At 46.1% G+C, this 16,015-nt stretch overlaps 1 protein-coding gene across 1 annotated transcript in view; it reads left to right on the top strand.

The window, feature by feature from the left end:
* The window catches only part of ARHGAP25 (Rho GTPase activating protein 25), a 346,205-nt gene that overhangs the window by 144,346 nt on the left and 185,844 nt on the right, over nucleotides 1-16,015 (top strand). The window lies entirely within an intron of this gene.

Raw genomic sequence — 16,015 nt, 5'->3', positions numbered from 1 at the left:
ACTGCTGGGAGGACTCTGCACACACCCCTCCTGTCTCAGGGCACTGCTGGGAGTGATAGGCACCCACCCCTCCTGTCTCAGGGCACTGCTGGGAGGTCTCTGCACACACCCCTCCTGTGTCTGGGCACTGCTGGGAGGACTCTGCACACACCCCTCCTGTCTCAGGGCACTGCTGGGAGGACTCTGCACACACCCCTCCTGTCTCTGGGCACTGCTGGGAGTGATAGGCACCCACCCCTCCTGTCTCTGGGCACTGCTGGGAGTGATAGGCACACACCCCTCCTGTCTCTGGGCACTGCTGGGAGGACTCTGCACACACCCCTCCTGTGTCTGGGCACTGCTGGGAGGACTCTGCACACACCCCTCCTGTCTCAGGGCACTGCTGGGAGGACTCTGCACACACCCCTCCTGTCTCTGGGCACTGCTGGGAGTGATAGGCACCCACCCCTCCTGTCTCAGGGCACTGCTGGGAGGTCTCTGCACACACCCCTCCTGTGTCTGGGCACTGCTGGGAGGACTCTGCACACACCCCTCCTGTCTCAGGGCACTGCTGGGAGGACTCTGCACACACCCCTCCTGTCTCTGGGCACTGCTGGGAGTGAGAGGCACCCACCCCTCCTGTCTCTGGGCACTGCTGGGAGTGATAGGCACACACCCCTCCTGTCTCTGGGCACTGCTGGGAGGACTCTGCACACACCCCTCCTGTGTCTGGGCACTGCTGGGAGGACTCTGCTCACACCCCTCCTGTCTCAGGGCACTGCTGGGAGGACTCTGCACCCACCTCTCCAATTTCACAATATGTACGCTCATGACATACACGGATGTGGATACGCTCCATGCATTCGAGGTGAGGGTACGTGTCTTACTTACACTGTTGGGGTGGGGGTGCGCTCCATACGTACGCGGGTGGGTACGTGTCTTACTTACACTGTTGGGGTGGGGGTGCGCTCCATACGTACGCGGGTGGGTACGGGTCGTACTTACACTGTTGGGGTGGGGGTACGCTCCATACGTACGCGAGTGGGTACGGGTCGTACTTACACTGTTGGGGTGGGGGTGCGCTCCATACGTACGCGGGTGGGTACGGGTCGTACTTACACTGTTGGGGTGGGGGTACGCTCCATACGTACGCGAGTGGGTACGAGTCGTACTTACACTGTTGGGGTGGGGGTGCGCTCCATACGTACGCGGGTGGGTATGGGTCGTACTTGCACTGTTGGGGTGGGGGTACGCTCCATACGTACGCGGGTGGGTACGGGTCGTACTTACACTGTTGGGGTGGGGGTGCGCTCCATACGTACGCGGGTGGGTACGGGTCGTACTTACACTGTTGGGGTGGGGGTACGCTCCATACGTACGTGAGTGGGTACGGGTCGTACTTACACTGTTGGGGTGGGGGTGCGCTCCATACGTACGCGGGTGGGTACGGGTCGTACTTGCACTATTGGGGTGGGGGTACGCTCCATACGTACGCGGGTGGGTACGGGTCGTACTTACACTGTTGGGGTGGGGGTGCGCTCCATACGTACGCGGGTGGGTACGGGTCATACTTGCACTATTGGGGTGGGGGTACGCTCCATACGTACGCGAGTGGGTACGGGTCGTACTTACACTGTTGGGGTGGGGGTACGCTCCATACGTACGTGGGTGGGTACGGGTCGTACTTCCACTGTTGGGGTGGGGGTGCGCTCCATACGTACGCAGGTGGGTACGGGTCGTACTTACACTGTTGGGGTGGGGGTACACTCCATGCATACAGGGTGGGGGTACGGTCCGTACATGTCCGTCCCCACGCTATGTGATGCTTGTGCGGCCCGTACCCAGGCCTTTGCCACGTGGGTACGAGCCGTCCCGCCATTGTTGGGGTGACATGGGTGTGGGCGTGGTTCGACTCGTACACACGCTCTTCAGGCGTGGGTACGGGACGTACCTGTCTGGTTGTGTTGCCTGTTCGCGTCGTGACGGACTTCCGTTGTGGCGGTCGCTGGATTATCTGGACATGCCGCCACCCCCTCGTAGTGACCAGGGCATGGGAGTCAGGTATGTCCAGGGCATGTGTGCTGTGTGACTTTGGTGGGGGGTTTGTGGCCTGCCCTGGTCCTGCCACCCCCACCCCACCCCACTTTCCCCCCTCCCTTAGTTGTTCTGACCTTCTGCGGCGTCTGCGTCCGAACCTGTAGAGGAGGTCGATTGCTATGAGGGCCGGGATGACTCGTAGGTTCGGGTCCATGTCTGTCCGTCGCGTACTGGTCCTCCTTGTTCGCGTCGTCCTGTCGCGTACTGGTCCTCCTTGTTCGCGTCGTCCTGTCTGTCCGTCGCGTACTGGTAGTCCTTGTTCGCGTCGTCCTGATTTCCCGGCAGTTTTTGGCAGCCGGAAAATATTCACCGTGCGGGATGACGTCGGTGCGAATCGTAATTCCTGGTTCGTGAATGGCAGGCTGCGAGCATCCCGACGTCAGGTCGGCGCTTTCCCGGATCGCATTTGTATGTTTATTTTGTTCGGTCGGGGTTTTTTACGATTCGTACGGAAATGGTGTTCCCGTGCGAATCGTAATTCCATGTTTGTATATTTTGACGACCGGGTACGCGTCGGACGGAGAATATGCTCCGTCCGACGGTTCGTACCCGGTTTTTACAGGATCGTGATCGGCGCCTCTGCAATAGTATCCCAACATTGTGTGGATAATCCAAGAATCATGTGGTATTTTTTGCTAGTTCTGAAAATAATTTGGTATTCTCCCACCTAACTTAAGTGGGGAAGCAAAAAAGTGTCTTAGATTGAAATGTAGAATTTGCTGAACTTCAACTGAAATTTCTGTGTTGGAAGCGTCCTCTGTAACCTTGACCTCTCGTTTGAAAGAACGGCGTGCCTCCTTGACTGTCGCTCCATTGACCAATTTTTTTTAATTTTTTTTTTGTCCTCATTTGCCTAACCCGCAATGATGGACAGGCCATCCACCCCACTCATACACAAATTAATGTAGTGGTGGCATACCAACTCCAACATCCAAGGGGCTTTCACAAACTCCATCTAGGCATGTTACAGCCTGCAGGACCGTTAGTGGACCAAGACAGACAAAATCCCGGTCAAGGAGTATTCAAGGCATAATCATAGGACCCGGGGAAAAAAAAAAAAAAAACCCCGGACACTATCGCCATTCGATCAGCAGGTTCCAAAAAATTAGATTGTGTTTACTGCATGATCTGTTAACCCCTTCGCTGCTGCGGACATTCCGCTGCAGCGCTGGGGGGGGCAGGGGGGCAGCGCGGTGGGCCTGTGCTCATGACGGAGCCGCTCCGTCATGAGCCACAGTTGAGCTGTGCTCATGACGGAACGGTTCCGTCATGACTCCGCCCATTTGCGTTGTCGCCCCGCACAGGCGGGGAAACAGCGCCGCGCAGGCGGAGCGGCCGCCAACAGGATTGTCATGACGGAACCGTTCCGTCATGAGCACACGCCAACCGTGGCTCATGACGGAACGGTTCCGTCATGAGCGGGGAAGGGGTTAAGGTCCGCTCTAGATGTCTCGTATAGCGATGAAAGCCACCCTGAGTGTAGTGGGGCTGTTTTCTCCGTCCAGTGAATACAGATTTGTCTTCTGGCCAATAGCATTGCATAGAAGAGGAAGGACCTTGCCTTGCCAATGATGTTGTCATCCAAACCAAAGATGACAAGTGGTAGGGTTATTGACAAGGATACGTTTAGTATGGAATTCAGGGTGTTCTTCACTTCTTCCCAAAAGCCGGCGATGACCGGGCAGTCCAAAAACATATGTACATCACAGGCCTCGCTGTAATTACATTTGTTACACTTTTTATCTGGGAGAAATTTGGAGAGTCTCAACGGGGTTATATATGCACGATGTGCTGAAAATAGCTGATTTCGTTTTAGCCATGATGGTTTTACAATTTTATGAAGTAAATCAAAAGATTTAAGCCAGAGCTCTTCACAGTGTATGCCAGACACCCCCCCCCCATAGCTGGTCTGGGAGAAGGAACTCTCCATCACTTTCCTCCATCAACTGCCAATACCATTTAGCTACTTCTTTCCCTCCCGATGGAGATTCCACTAGTTGTTGCTCTAGGATGCTGGCCTTCCCTAGGTGGGGGTCTGTACGACTTTGGGCTCTAGCCCAACTTTCCAATTGGATGAATTTGAATCTGGAAAGTCCGGGCCCTACAGATTCATATAATTGGGGCCAAGCTATTAATGCCCCTTCCTTAAATAGCTGACCCAATCTCCTGATGCCAGCTTGTTGTATTATGGAAGACAGACTATCCTTCAGACATATTGGGAGACCTGGCGAGTCCCAGATTGGAGAAAAATCCGAATAGTAAAACAGCCCTAATCTCTTCCTAATACTAAACCAAGTTTTGGCCCATGAGTGTAAAATTTTTAACTTGATTTTTTTGAAGAATTTCTGGCTCCCAAATTTGAACAAAAAACCCTCTGCCGACAGATTCACCCCCATCAACATTGCTTTGTATATCAACCCAGGTTGAAGGTTAGATGGCATTTTTAGAAGCATCCTAGAATGTGACAGCAGGAATGCCCAGGCGTAATACAGTAAATCTGGCAAGGCGAGCCCACCCTTCTCCCTTCTTCTCCTCAACTTCTTCCAAGCTATTCTGGTTGTTTTATAGTTCCATATGAAGGAGTTTATTTCTTGTTGACATTTTTCAATTAATTTGGGGTCGAATGCCAGAGGGATCGCATTAAAAATAAACGTAAACTTAGGGAGAATGGACATTTTTACCAAGTTCACCCTACCCGTTATAGAAAGTGACAGATGAGACCAAGATTTTAGAAGTTTTTTAGTCTCGATATAAATTCTATTTAAGTTAGTTTGTCCTATACTGTCCATTTCTTGAGTAATTCTTATACCAAGATATCGGATGGATGTGGAAATATTTACCCCCAGCTGTATATCCGGTAAGTTCCAGACCATTATTTCGCTCTTACTAGAGTTTATTTCGTACCCAGAGATGAGACCAAACTCTTCTGCCCGCTTGATGACTACGGGAAATGCCTTTACTGGATCTGAAGTAAAGATCAAAATGTCATCCGCATAGAGAGCAACCCGACTTTCCCACTCTCCAAAGCTAAAAGATGGAATATTAGCCTCCTCACGCAAAAGCTGGGCAAATGGTTCTATGTATAGGTTGAATAGGAGAGGGGAAAGCGGGCAGCCCTGCCTCGTACCTCTAGTTATATTAAAAGAGTCTGTCAAAACCCCATTGATCAATAGTCTGGCCGAAGGAGTATTATAGAGCTGCTTTATAGTTCTACAAAAACCTTCCCCACAGTTGAATTTTTTAAGTACGTCTATGAGGTAGAGCCAGTTTACTCTGTCAAATGCTTTAGTTGCATCCAGAGTTAGAGTGGCCATAGGTAGGGAGAAGGCAGTAGCAATATCTATGGCTCCTATTAGTTGGTGTGTTAGGTCGACTAATTGTCGACCTTTAATGAACCCTTTTTGATCCTGATGGACTATAGTACCAATAACACTCGCCAATCTAGCTGACATGATTGTTGCAAAGATTTTATAATCGTTATTTAATAGTGATATTGGTCTATATGACCCGCACTCGAGGGGAGATTTCCCCGGCTTCGGGATAAGTATAATTGTAGCCTCCCCCCAAGATTTGGGCAGCGACTCCCCATCTATTAAGATACCATTAAATAAGGACATCAACACAGGGGCTAAGACATTCTCCAGGGATCTATAAATCTCCCCTGGCAGCCCATCTGGGCCAGCCGCTTTCCCTTTTTTTTGTTGATGAATGGCTTTGATCACTTCCGCCTCTGTGATATCGGACTCCAAGGCCTTACTTTGAATTATCGAGAGAGATGGGAGGGTAATAGCTTCCAGCCAGCTGTCTCTTGCTTGTTGGTCATTAGGAAGGACCTCCTTGTATATTTCCTCGAAAAATTCAAAGAAGGCTCTCCCTATTTCTGGTTGGGTGGTTCTTGTCACTACCTCACCTTCTATCCTTATTTCTTTGATAAATTTAATAGCTTGATCTGCTTTTATTTTCCAAGCTAATACTTTTCCTGCGGCTTCACCAAATTCAAATTGGGAGGTTTTAAATGCTTCCCATCTTTTATTTACCCTCCCCTGTAAGATATTGTTGAGTTGTGAATTTAAATCGGCCAATTTATCTTGATCTTGTATTGTTCCTAGGGGAGACTCAATCCTTAACACTAGATGTTTCATCTCTTGTTCGAGACTGGCAACCTGCTCTCTATATATCTTCCGCCTAAAAGACGATCTGTTGGTAATCTGACCTCTTAAAAAGGCCTTGAATGTTTCCCAGACAGCGGTAGAGCCAGCCGAGTCCCTATTGATATCGAAGAAAATTAAGGACTCAGTTGTTAAAAATTTAACCTCTTCGTCTTCAAGCAAGAGAGTCCGGTCGAAGGACCAGGAAGGGTGTTTTGTAGAGTTTCCCCGTTTTAAAGAAAATACCAGTGCAGAGTGGTCTGAGAGGTGCGAGGGAAGATAATCTATCGTAAAAATAGTGTCCTTTAGGCAATAGCTGAAAAGTGCGTAGTCAATTCTTGACTTATGTTTAAAACGGCTATTCCGAAGGGACACCCCTAAATCATTACCCGCCCTCTCTCTCCATACGTCCGCTAACCCAAGTTGTGTCATAATTGTTAGGATGGAGCACCTGGATTTAACAGAGCTACAAAATCTAGATTTCACAGATTTGTCCAACCTAAGATTGAGAACAATATTAAAGTCCCCCATCCAAATTACTGGATCTTGAAGCGATATTAGATGGTTCCTGATCACATCCAGATATGATGGGTCATCGGAGTTAGGGCCATAATAGCCAACTAAGGTATAAATCTGAGCATCCAACATTACTCTCACTAATAGCCATCTCCCTGAGTGATCTTCTCTACATTCCAAAATTTGTGCTTTGGCAGTTTTTTTAAAGATGAATATGACCCCCCTGATATTGGCATTATGATCTGTTGAGCAAAATTTGTCAACCCACTTATGTTTCTTTAACAAAGCTGTAACCTCTGTTTTTAGAAGGTGTGTCTCCTGAAGAACTATCACCTGCGCCTGAGAGTCTCTCAGGTATTGTAAAATACAATCACGCCTACCTCTCCCGCGCAGGCCGTTAACATTCCAGGAGATGTAATGTATTAATGTCATTTTTTTGTTCCAACACCTTCATTATTTCGCTCCTCCCAATGTTTAGTAGTTAGATTAATAGATTGGAGAGTTTTAAATATACAAAGCTTGGCCTGAGAAAGTAAATACGATATACAAATGAGGATTTTTAATGCGATACCCATCCCCCCCACCACCACCCCCAGTCCCACCCCACCCCCCTAGAAAAACCCACCCCTGACTATTCTAGCCTGATGACTGGCCAGATTATGCCCACCTACAGCCTTACCCTACAGCCCCCCCTGCTGCTTATATTACACTAGCAATCTACCTGTGCCATCTATTGTAAGTGCAAAAAGTGAATCCAAAATCCAGAAAAATAATAAGTGAAAAAAAGGATCTATTAAACTTACACTTTCTAAGTGTTAAAAAGGCACCCCCGTGTATATATATATATCTTGTTCTAAGTTCCGTGGAGGGGAGAGGCCAGAAGTTGAAAATGAAGGCATCACCATTAACCATTAACAATTATATGTGGAGACCCAGAAGGGCAAGAAAGGAATTCCTCTCACCCCATCATTTTGTCTTCTGGGCCTGTTCCCTAATGAGATTTAGTAGATCATCAGCATCATGGACAGAGCGAATATTATGCATTTTGTTGTTATGCATAATCCGTAAAAAAGCCGGAAACCTCATCTGCACTGTGGCTCCTAAGGACTTGAACTTATCCATGCGTTGCCCCAACTCCCACTGTCTGTCCAGTGTGGTTTTGGACAGATCCGAACGTATTTCGAAGGAGAAGTCTGCGCACTTCAATGTTCTAGCCTTCAGAGCAAGGTTTAAGATCTTTTCCTTGAGTGCATAGGTCAAAAAGTTAATTAGCACCTTCCTAGGCTTAGATCTCGCCGGATTTAAACGGAAAGGGTCTCTGTGTATTCGTTGGATGTCCTTGTCTAATTCTTCCGCTGTCTCTACTAAATTAAGGGATTCCTTCAAAGACCGGATTATGAATCCTTTAAGATCTGCTCCTTCTTTACCTTCTGGGATTTTTAGGAGTCGGATGTTATTACGTCTTGAGTAATTTTCCAAAACCTCAACCCTCTCTCTTATGTCATCCCCATCTCTTTGGAGGACTTGTATTTTAGACTTGGCAGCCTCTAGATCCGTTGTTAGAAGACCAACTGAGCTTTCCAACGCGCCAGTCCTTTCGCATAGGCCTTCCACCTTTTGACCCAGGAGCTCACAAGTAGCCCTTATATCGTTCTGGTTAGCCTTCGACACTGCAAAGTCATGCCTTATTTCTTCCCTCATTGCACTGATTGAGCTGACTAGAGCCTCCAGCGTGTCTCCCCCCTTCAGAGATTCATGACCCCGATCCATTCCATCATCTGCCCTCACCTCCGTTACATTTGACCCTGGCGTTCCTTCTAATAGCGCCTCAACTTGTTGGTTTGGCAGTTCATTAAAGATAGCGTTCTCTGAACTGATGACCACAGCCAAGTCTGGTGAAATAGCTTCCGATGAACACTCAGGTAATGCCACCTTAGCAGGAGGTCCAGAAGAGGGACTTACGTTGGGGGTAACGTTGGGAATAACCTGTTGTTTATTGGATTGCCTATTGCCTCCCTGAGATGTAGCCATTTCCTGCGTGACCTCTAATATCTGGGGTAACACTTTAAAATAGGAGCGCAATGAGGGGGCTATATCCCCTGGTGCTCTCAAATTCCTGTTTTTAACTTTTTTTTGTTTGATGATTTTTTTTTTTTGTTCGTTACTTGACCCCCCTATAGTCTCACCCGAAGTTGACTTAGAGACCTGCCCCAAGGTGCACTCTGGGAGCTGTAGTTTGTTTTCGTCTAGCCTAGGCTTCCCACCCTGACCCTGGCTCTTATTCCTACTTCTTATACACCCTAGGCGAGGATTAGCAATATTTTTCCTACTCTTGATTGAACCCACTTTTACTGAAGTTCCGTGGTAAGAAGCATAATGACTTGCTAAGCAGTCCCTGCCTCTGCCAGCCCTGACAAAAACGTTAGATTGAAAATTATATTTGAGGGCTGTTTGTGTTTTCTCCAATGATGTAAAAGTATTCACAAACTTTGTGACTTCTTTTACTAAAGGATTGCTGAAGAGAACCCCCTATGCAGAGGGACCCACTTAAATTGTCGAATGTTTACGTAGTTTGGGATCAAAGTGTAGAAGTATTGATCTGCGCCATTCCATTGAAACGGCACAATTGGTGCTATCCAATACGGCTATTACTCATGTCAAGCCTGCTAAAATGTCTGGGTCAATTGGAGTACCTTGGTCTTTGGCAGAAATGTAATGTCCACAATTTTTAAAAGGGGCAGTAGATGTCTAAAGGTTTATCTGGGCATGCATTTCAAGATCTATCAATGCCTTTTTTAGGATTTTTTGTGAATTTGCTTAGGAAGGTAGTTAATTTGTAGTCTATGTGAGACATTGGCGCTACCTTGCCCAATAAACTAGGATGAGCACATTCTGCACAGTTTTTATTCCTGATTTCTTTTGTGAAGGGTTTTCTCAATCTGCTCTGAATATAAACAGCTGTCTAGGGTGTAGGAGTCAATTCAGAGGATAAGGGTAGAACTATCTCTTTTAGATAAAAAGTACCATGCAGGAGTGATGCAACAGAATTCATTTTTGAAGAGGAAAATTCTCCTGCTTCAATATCTACAATTTTTCCTCTTTTTAGAAAAGGGACATGAAGATCTTTCTTCATCATCCATCACATATTTCAATTTGATTTTCAGAGAAGGACAAAACAAATAATGTTCCTCATTCTCATTAAACATTTTGTTAATTGGAGAAAAAACATCTATCTATGCCCTTTTTAGATTCTCTAAGGTGTTTGCCTTGAATGTAGATTTATGGGGGGTTTATAAAGTATGTTGTGGTAATTGTGCAGGTAACTGAGAATATGCATCATTTATAATAGAAAGTAAATATTTAATTGTTGAGTCATAGGGTCCAATAAAGTTGGTATGGATCCCTGTACCACGTTTTGTAAACTTTGATCAAATGCTGGTTTGTCTGGTCCAGATATGAAACTGGTAGCCAAATCAGTTGTCAAATCAAAAGGAATATTGGAAATGGTTAAAGTGTGATATTTTCCTCACTAGAAATGTTTGATTTGAAAGTGTCAATTTAAGTCCCCAAATGTTTTACCCATCCTTAAAGTCTGTTGGCCCATCTTGCAAAACTGCTACATAGCTGTTGAAGAAGGGCAATAATCCTCTGTGAGATATAATGGATGGAATCAGGGAGGAGTTGAGGTTATGAGAGGCTGTGAGGGGAACTGAAGAAACTGGTTGGGAGAAGCTTGCCCTAGCACCATGCCTGGGACCTTGATCATGCTTCTGAATAAAGATATTTGAAATATGTGGGTAAGCGTTGCTTGTAAAATTTCTTATCTTTTTTTAAAATTCAGATGTGAAAGTGTTGAAAACATGGCTCCGCTATCAGCTGACAATTCATTAACTATCACAAAATGGCACTAACGCAGGGAGCTCTGAAAGCAAATATTGGTCAAAATGGACCAGACCTGCAGCAGTGGGGATAGTCAGGGACATCTTAAGGACTTCCGGGGCCCTTGGCCAAATGTAATTTGGGGTCCCCTGTTCAGAACAGCTTTGAATTTAGGATCGAATTTCAGCTCTTTGATTCCCTCTTTGGCCAGGTCAATGACAGTGCACAGGCACACTTATCCAAATTCCAAATGTGATTACATCTAATATTGAAAGATAGTGACTTGTTTTCAATATTACAATATAGAAGGAGCTCACTAATAGCATTGCAAATAATCTTTGCGACCACCCCTCTCCATTTCTCATATGTGAAGTCCTGTTTTGATCTAAAATAAACTTTTCTATGTATGTTGGATCGTGTTGAAAAACATGAACATTTGTATGCAAAATATCTGTAATAGACTCCCATACATCCCTCAGATAAAAAAAAAATAAAGGAAACCAGTATTTAAAACAATAGTTTTAAGAATTATTCAAGGTCATCAGAGCAAGACTGCAAAACAGAGCTGCCTCTATCAGGGGGCACCATGAAAGGTTGGGGTCCTTGGCCTGGGTCCACTTTACCCATGCCTTAAAACGTCTCTGGGGACAATGAATAGTGAAAGCAAGCGGCATCGCTGACCAGGATCATCATGACGTCACTGCGAAGGATGAGTTAACACATTTTTAAACAAAACAGAGTTTATAAAATGCAAATATGATAAAAACGAACTATACTTAACATGGCTACCAAGCAACAAAGAAGAGGAAGGTAACACATAATCACAATGCTTTATATGGACACCTTACTTTTTATTTGCCACTGTTTATTGGCACAAGAACACTTCAGACCTGCCACAACTCAGCTACCAGACTAGTCCTTAATCTCCCACGCCGGGCCCTCACCACACCCAACCTCAAGCAACTCCGCTGGCTCCAAGTACACAAGCGTGCACACTTCTAACTCTTCACCCACACCTACAAAGCACTCCGCAACATATGCACTGCTTACTTGAACGACTGCATCCAGTTTCACCAACTTCCTAATCACCTCCGCTCTGCTGGACTCTGACTCACATACACCCCACTCATACACAAATGCAGATCAGGATGTTGCACCCTCTCTTACATGGCTCCTAAAGCCTGAAACGATATGTCTATGGAGGGGTTGCTTCTTCACAAATGTGACAGATACCCCGTCTGACGCATTACAAATTCCATTGGATATAATGCACTTGTAATATGGCAGATAGGATATTCTTCACGTTTGTGATAGAGTAACCCGCTGGCAAACTCCAAATCAGGCTCTTGGCTCTTCAAGGAAGCTCACCGGGGTTACACACACTCACCTGCTACCAAGACAGGATACGCTTGCGGGTGATTAGCATGCTCTATAAATACAGCCAGGGGCATCATCAACCCCCTCCCCCCCTGCTTTAGCAGCTACAGCGTAGGTGGAGTTCTTGATGGGCCTCTTCTCTCTGCATCTTGGCAGACAAAGACTCATAAATAACGTGAAAGGAATGAGTGTGTGAAAGGACGATGGATGGGTGTGTAAATGAAAGGGTGGATGGTGAGTGAAAAGGTGGATGGGTAGATGGATGGATGGATGAATAAGTGTAAAGGTGGATGTAAAGAATGGATGAGTGAAAGAATGGCTGGATTAGTGAAAGGGAGGGTGGATGGATGGATGAAAGGGTAGATGGACGGATAAGTGAAAGAATGGATAGATGAATAAAAAGAAGGGGGGATGGATGAATGGATAAATGAATGAATGAGTGAAAGAGTGGATGGATGATGTGAAAGGATGGGTGGATGAGTGAAAGGTTGGATTGATGGATGAGTGAAACTGGATGGATGAGTGAAAGAATGGATGAATGAGTGAAAGGGAGTGTGAATGAATGAACAGATGAGTGAAGTCGTGTATGGGCGAGTGAGTGGATGTATGGATGAGTGAGTGGATAGATGGATGAGTGAAAAGGTGGATGGATAGATGAGGGGATGGGAGGATGGATGGAGTTAAAGGGTGGATGGATGGATGAATGGAGTAAAAGGGTAGATCGATGGATGGATGAGTGACTGGAAGGATGAGTGAAAGGGTGGGTGGAGAGATGGATGAGTGAAAGGGTGAATGGATGGATGGATGAATAGAAAGATGGAGGGATAGGTTTGATGGATAGTTTGGAGTTGGATGGATTGGTATCGATATGGATGTACGGACGGACAGAATAGTGAAAGACTGAATGATAGATGAAAGAATGAATGGATGGATGTCAGAATGTAAAGATGAAATTGTGGATATCAGCAGGTGAATGGAAGGATGAATGGATAGATACTTGGATTTAAGACACAAGAGGGCTCTTCTGGGGAGGGCTGTGATGACTTGCTTTGTTTGCTTGGTGCCATAAGAGCTTTGGTTCGAAGTGGGGGGTGTTTTAATTTTCTGGCTACTCCTCTGAATACAGCTAACATAACATACAATAAAATGATGGTACTTGTAATTCTTCATTACTCTTGGGTATAGTAGTTCATTGTTTTTTCCTTCCACAGGGTGTTTACTGCAGTGCCATATGACTGCTGAGAATAAACAGTGACTAAGGGTTTACATAATCAGAAGGCTCCAGTCCTGACACAGAATCTCAGAGGGTCAAATTATACAGCAATAGAATAGCTTAATAAAGTTAGACGTTCTACTACATTATTATCTAGTTATGTTGAATTTGCAATATACATTTATACAAAAGGGATCCCAGTGGTACAGAAATACACAGGCCTCTTAAGGTAAGCTATAACTGCAGCTCCTATTAAAAATGTTATGCATCATCAACACATGATTTTATCTTGGAAGGAAGCACAAGAGCACCATTTTGTCCTTTCTAACCCCAGATCAATTCATTTGTACAACACACATATAACTTTGCAGTCATCAGGAAACAAATCTACATGCACACATAATGGCTGTACCACTTTTATTCTGTATATCTCAGTTAAGTTTTAAAACTGGTCGTCAGGTTCTGATTTACCGTGTGTTCACACAATTGGGCCTCTCTCTAAAAACACTTCTAACTCACTGAGCAGTAATAAACATTGTTAATACGCCAGTTCATGAGTTAGATTTTTTACCACCATCAGCTGCTACAATGTGATGGGATAACGTTTTAAAAGTGGCTGGCGTTGCATCCCACGTGCAGCATTTTGTGTACATTTTTCTCAGGTTGAATTAAAACATTTTCCTGTCTTTAAGTAAAGGTTGAAACGATTGATCCTTCAAGTACAAAATATTTCACTGCTCATGATTGTGGTCCTTTGCATGTTTAAAGCATTCTGTGTGTGCCCTTTTGGGGCAATATTATGTATGCGGTGCATTTTCCTGGTTAGCGTTGGGCACACCTTTCAAAAGGTGAGCCCAGCGCTAACCAGGAAAATGTACAGCATAATGGTTAATGCGCTGCCCCTAGGGCAGCCGCCAACTTGTGCTGCCTCCAGGGCAGCGCATTCATGTGAAAAATGAAGCGGCTGCTTTGAAGACGCTCCGTCTGTTCACAGTGTGGGCGGCAACCCGCCTGCACTTTTAAAGGGGATTAGAGACAGGCGGGTGCAGTGAGTGACTGCACCCGCCTGCAAGGGGATGTTTGGTGAGTCCATGGGATCCCCTTTCCCCACGCCAGAGGGGATCCCAGGGGATCCCACTGACAGTTCCCCACCTTTTAGGTGGCGCACTATCAGTGCAACTCCAGATTTGCCTCTGTGCCCGTATCTTTAATACGAGAAAGCAAAAGACACACAATTGACATACCCTGAAACCGGTCCCAGGATGCTTCTTTCCGGTCCAGGGAGGACCTGACCTGGCAGTTCGGTCTGGACTGTTCCCATGGGGCACAGGGTCAAGACTGATTTGCATATGGCTGGGTCAAAACTGGGGTGGCGTAGTGGGCAAAAGAACAATGGATTTAACCCAGATCTTTTGACTGGGGGGGAATGTTTGCATTGTCAGCATTCGGTCCATCATCTGTTTGCTGTAATACGTGTCTTTAATACAGCGTGGGAACAGAGGCAAGGGGATTTCCTCATTTGCATGAGGCTACACCCCCCATGCAAATGAGGGTATGCCCTCTTGAGGAAGTGCTGGCACTGTATGTGCGTCAGCGCTATCAGTATTACAGAAGGGGTCGCTCAAGTGTCTGTGGCCACTTCTTTAATGCCAAAGTGCCCCAGAGGCGCGCAAAGCGGGTGCAAACGCCTGTCTCGCCCCTGAGGCACTTCTATAGTACAGCCCTTGGTGTTTGACTACCTAGGTAAGTAGTTGTATGTGTGAAGATGTTTTTGTTTTCCTAATTCACTAACCTATTTGTATTTAATAGTTAACTCCTGTGTTAATGCAAAGCAAGGCTAAATTGTGGTTTATATTGCAATACTATGTAAATAAACCGAAAAACAAGCAAACAAAAAAACCTAAATAGTATCCCTTGAATTGGCTGCATCGTGGTGGATAGTGGCTGACTCTCCAGCAACACTACAGGCCTCATACAGAAATAAGCAGTGGCACAATTATCATTAGTGCAGCTTATACAGTGGTGCCGAGGCCCAGTGGAGAGGGACCCAGTGCATTAAGAACTATTTTTTTTTGTCTGTTGCTACCTAGCAAGTGTAAAGGAGCCCTACTTTTGCCTCTTTGGTGCGCCACTGAACACAACGTGGAAGAGTTATAAGCCCCTTGCAACATCTTTACGACACTGTTGCATCACTTCTGTGACACAGCAGCGTCGTAAACAATGCGCCACTATGCAACATATTTACAACGTGACGCATCTAGTGAGATGCGTCACGCTGTAAAGCCCTGCGCTACATTATACCTGCGTCAGGTATAATGTATGCAGGGTGGGCGTTACAACGTAGGAAAGCCTCGAAAAAAGTGACGCAGTGAAATCTACAAGATTTTACTGAGTCACTTTTACAATGCCACTGCGTCAAAACCTTACGCCTGCTTGAAGCAGGTGTAAGGAGTGACGCAGCAAGTCAGGAATAGGCATTCCTAACCATTGTTGGAGTTGCGTCGTGCTTGCAACACGACTCCAGCAATGCGCTGCCTTACGTCAGAAGATGCGTCACGCATCTTTCCATCCTTGCGGCGCATCCATGGTGGCGCAAGGCTATTTTTCAGTGACGCAAAATAACTGGCGCAGCTCTGCTAATATGCAGAGATGCGCGAGTTATTGTAAATCTGCACCAACATTGTTAAACCAGAGGTGAAATTTCGAATACTGCAGCAGCCCCCAAGGGCCACGTGGCCCAGAGGCATCAGTGAGGGTCACTGCTCTCCCCCTAAGCCTCTGTGTGTCTCTAAGCTCTTCTTCTCAA

Source organism: Triturus cristatus, chromosome 11, assembly GCF_964204655.1.
Source record: "Triturus cristatus chromosome 11, aTriCri1.1, whole genome shotgun sequence".
NCBI lineage: Eukaryota > Metazoa > Chordata > Amphibia > Caudata > Salamandridae > Triturus > Triturus cristatus.
The sequence above is the reverse complement of the archived record's forward strand: the minus strand, read 5'-3'. Positions and strand labels throughout refer to the sequence as shown.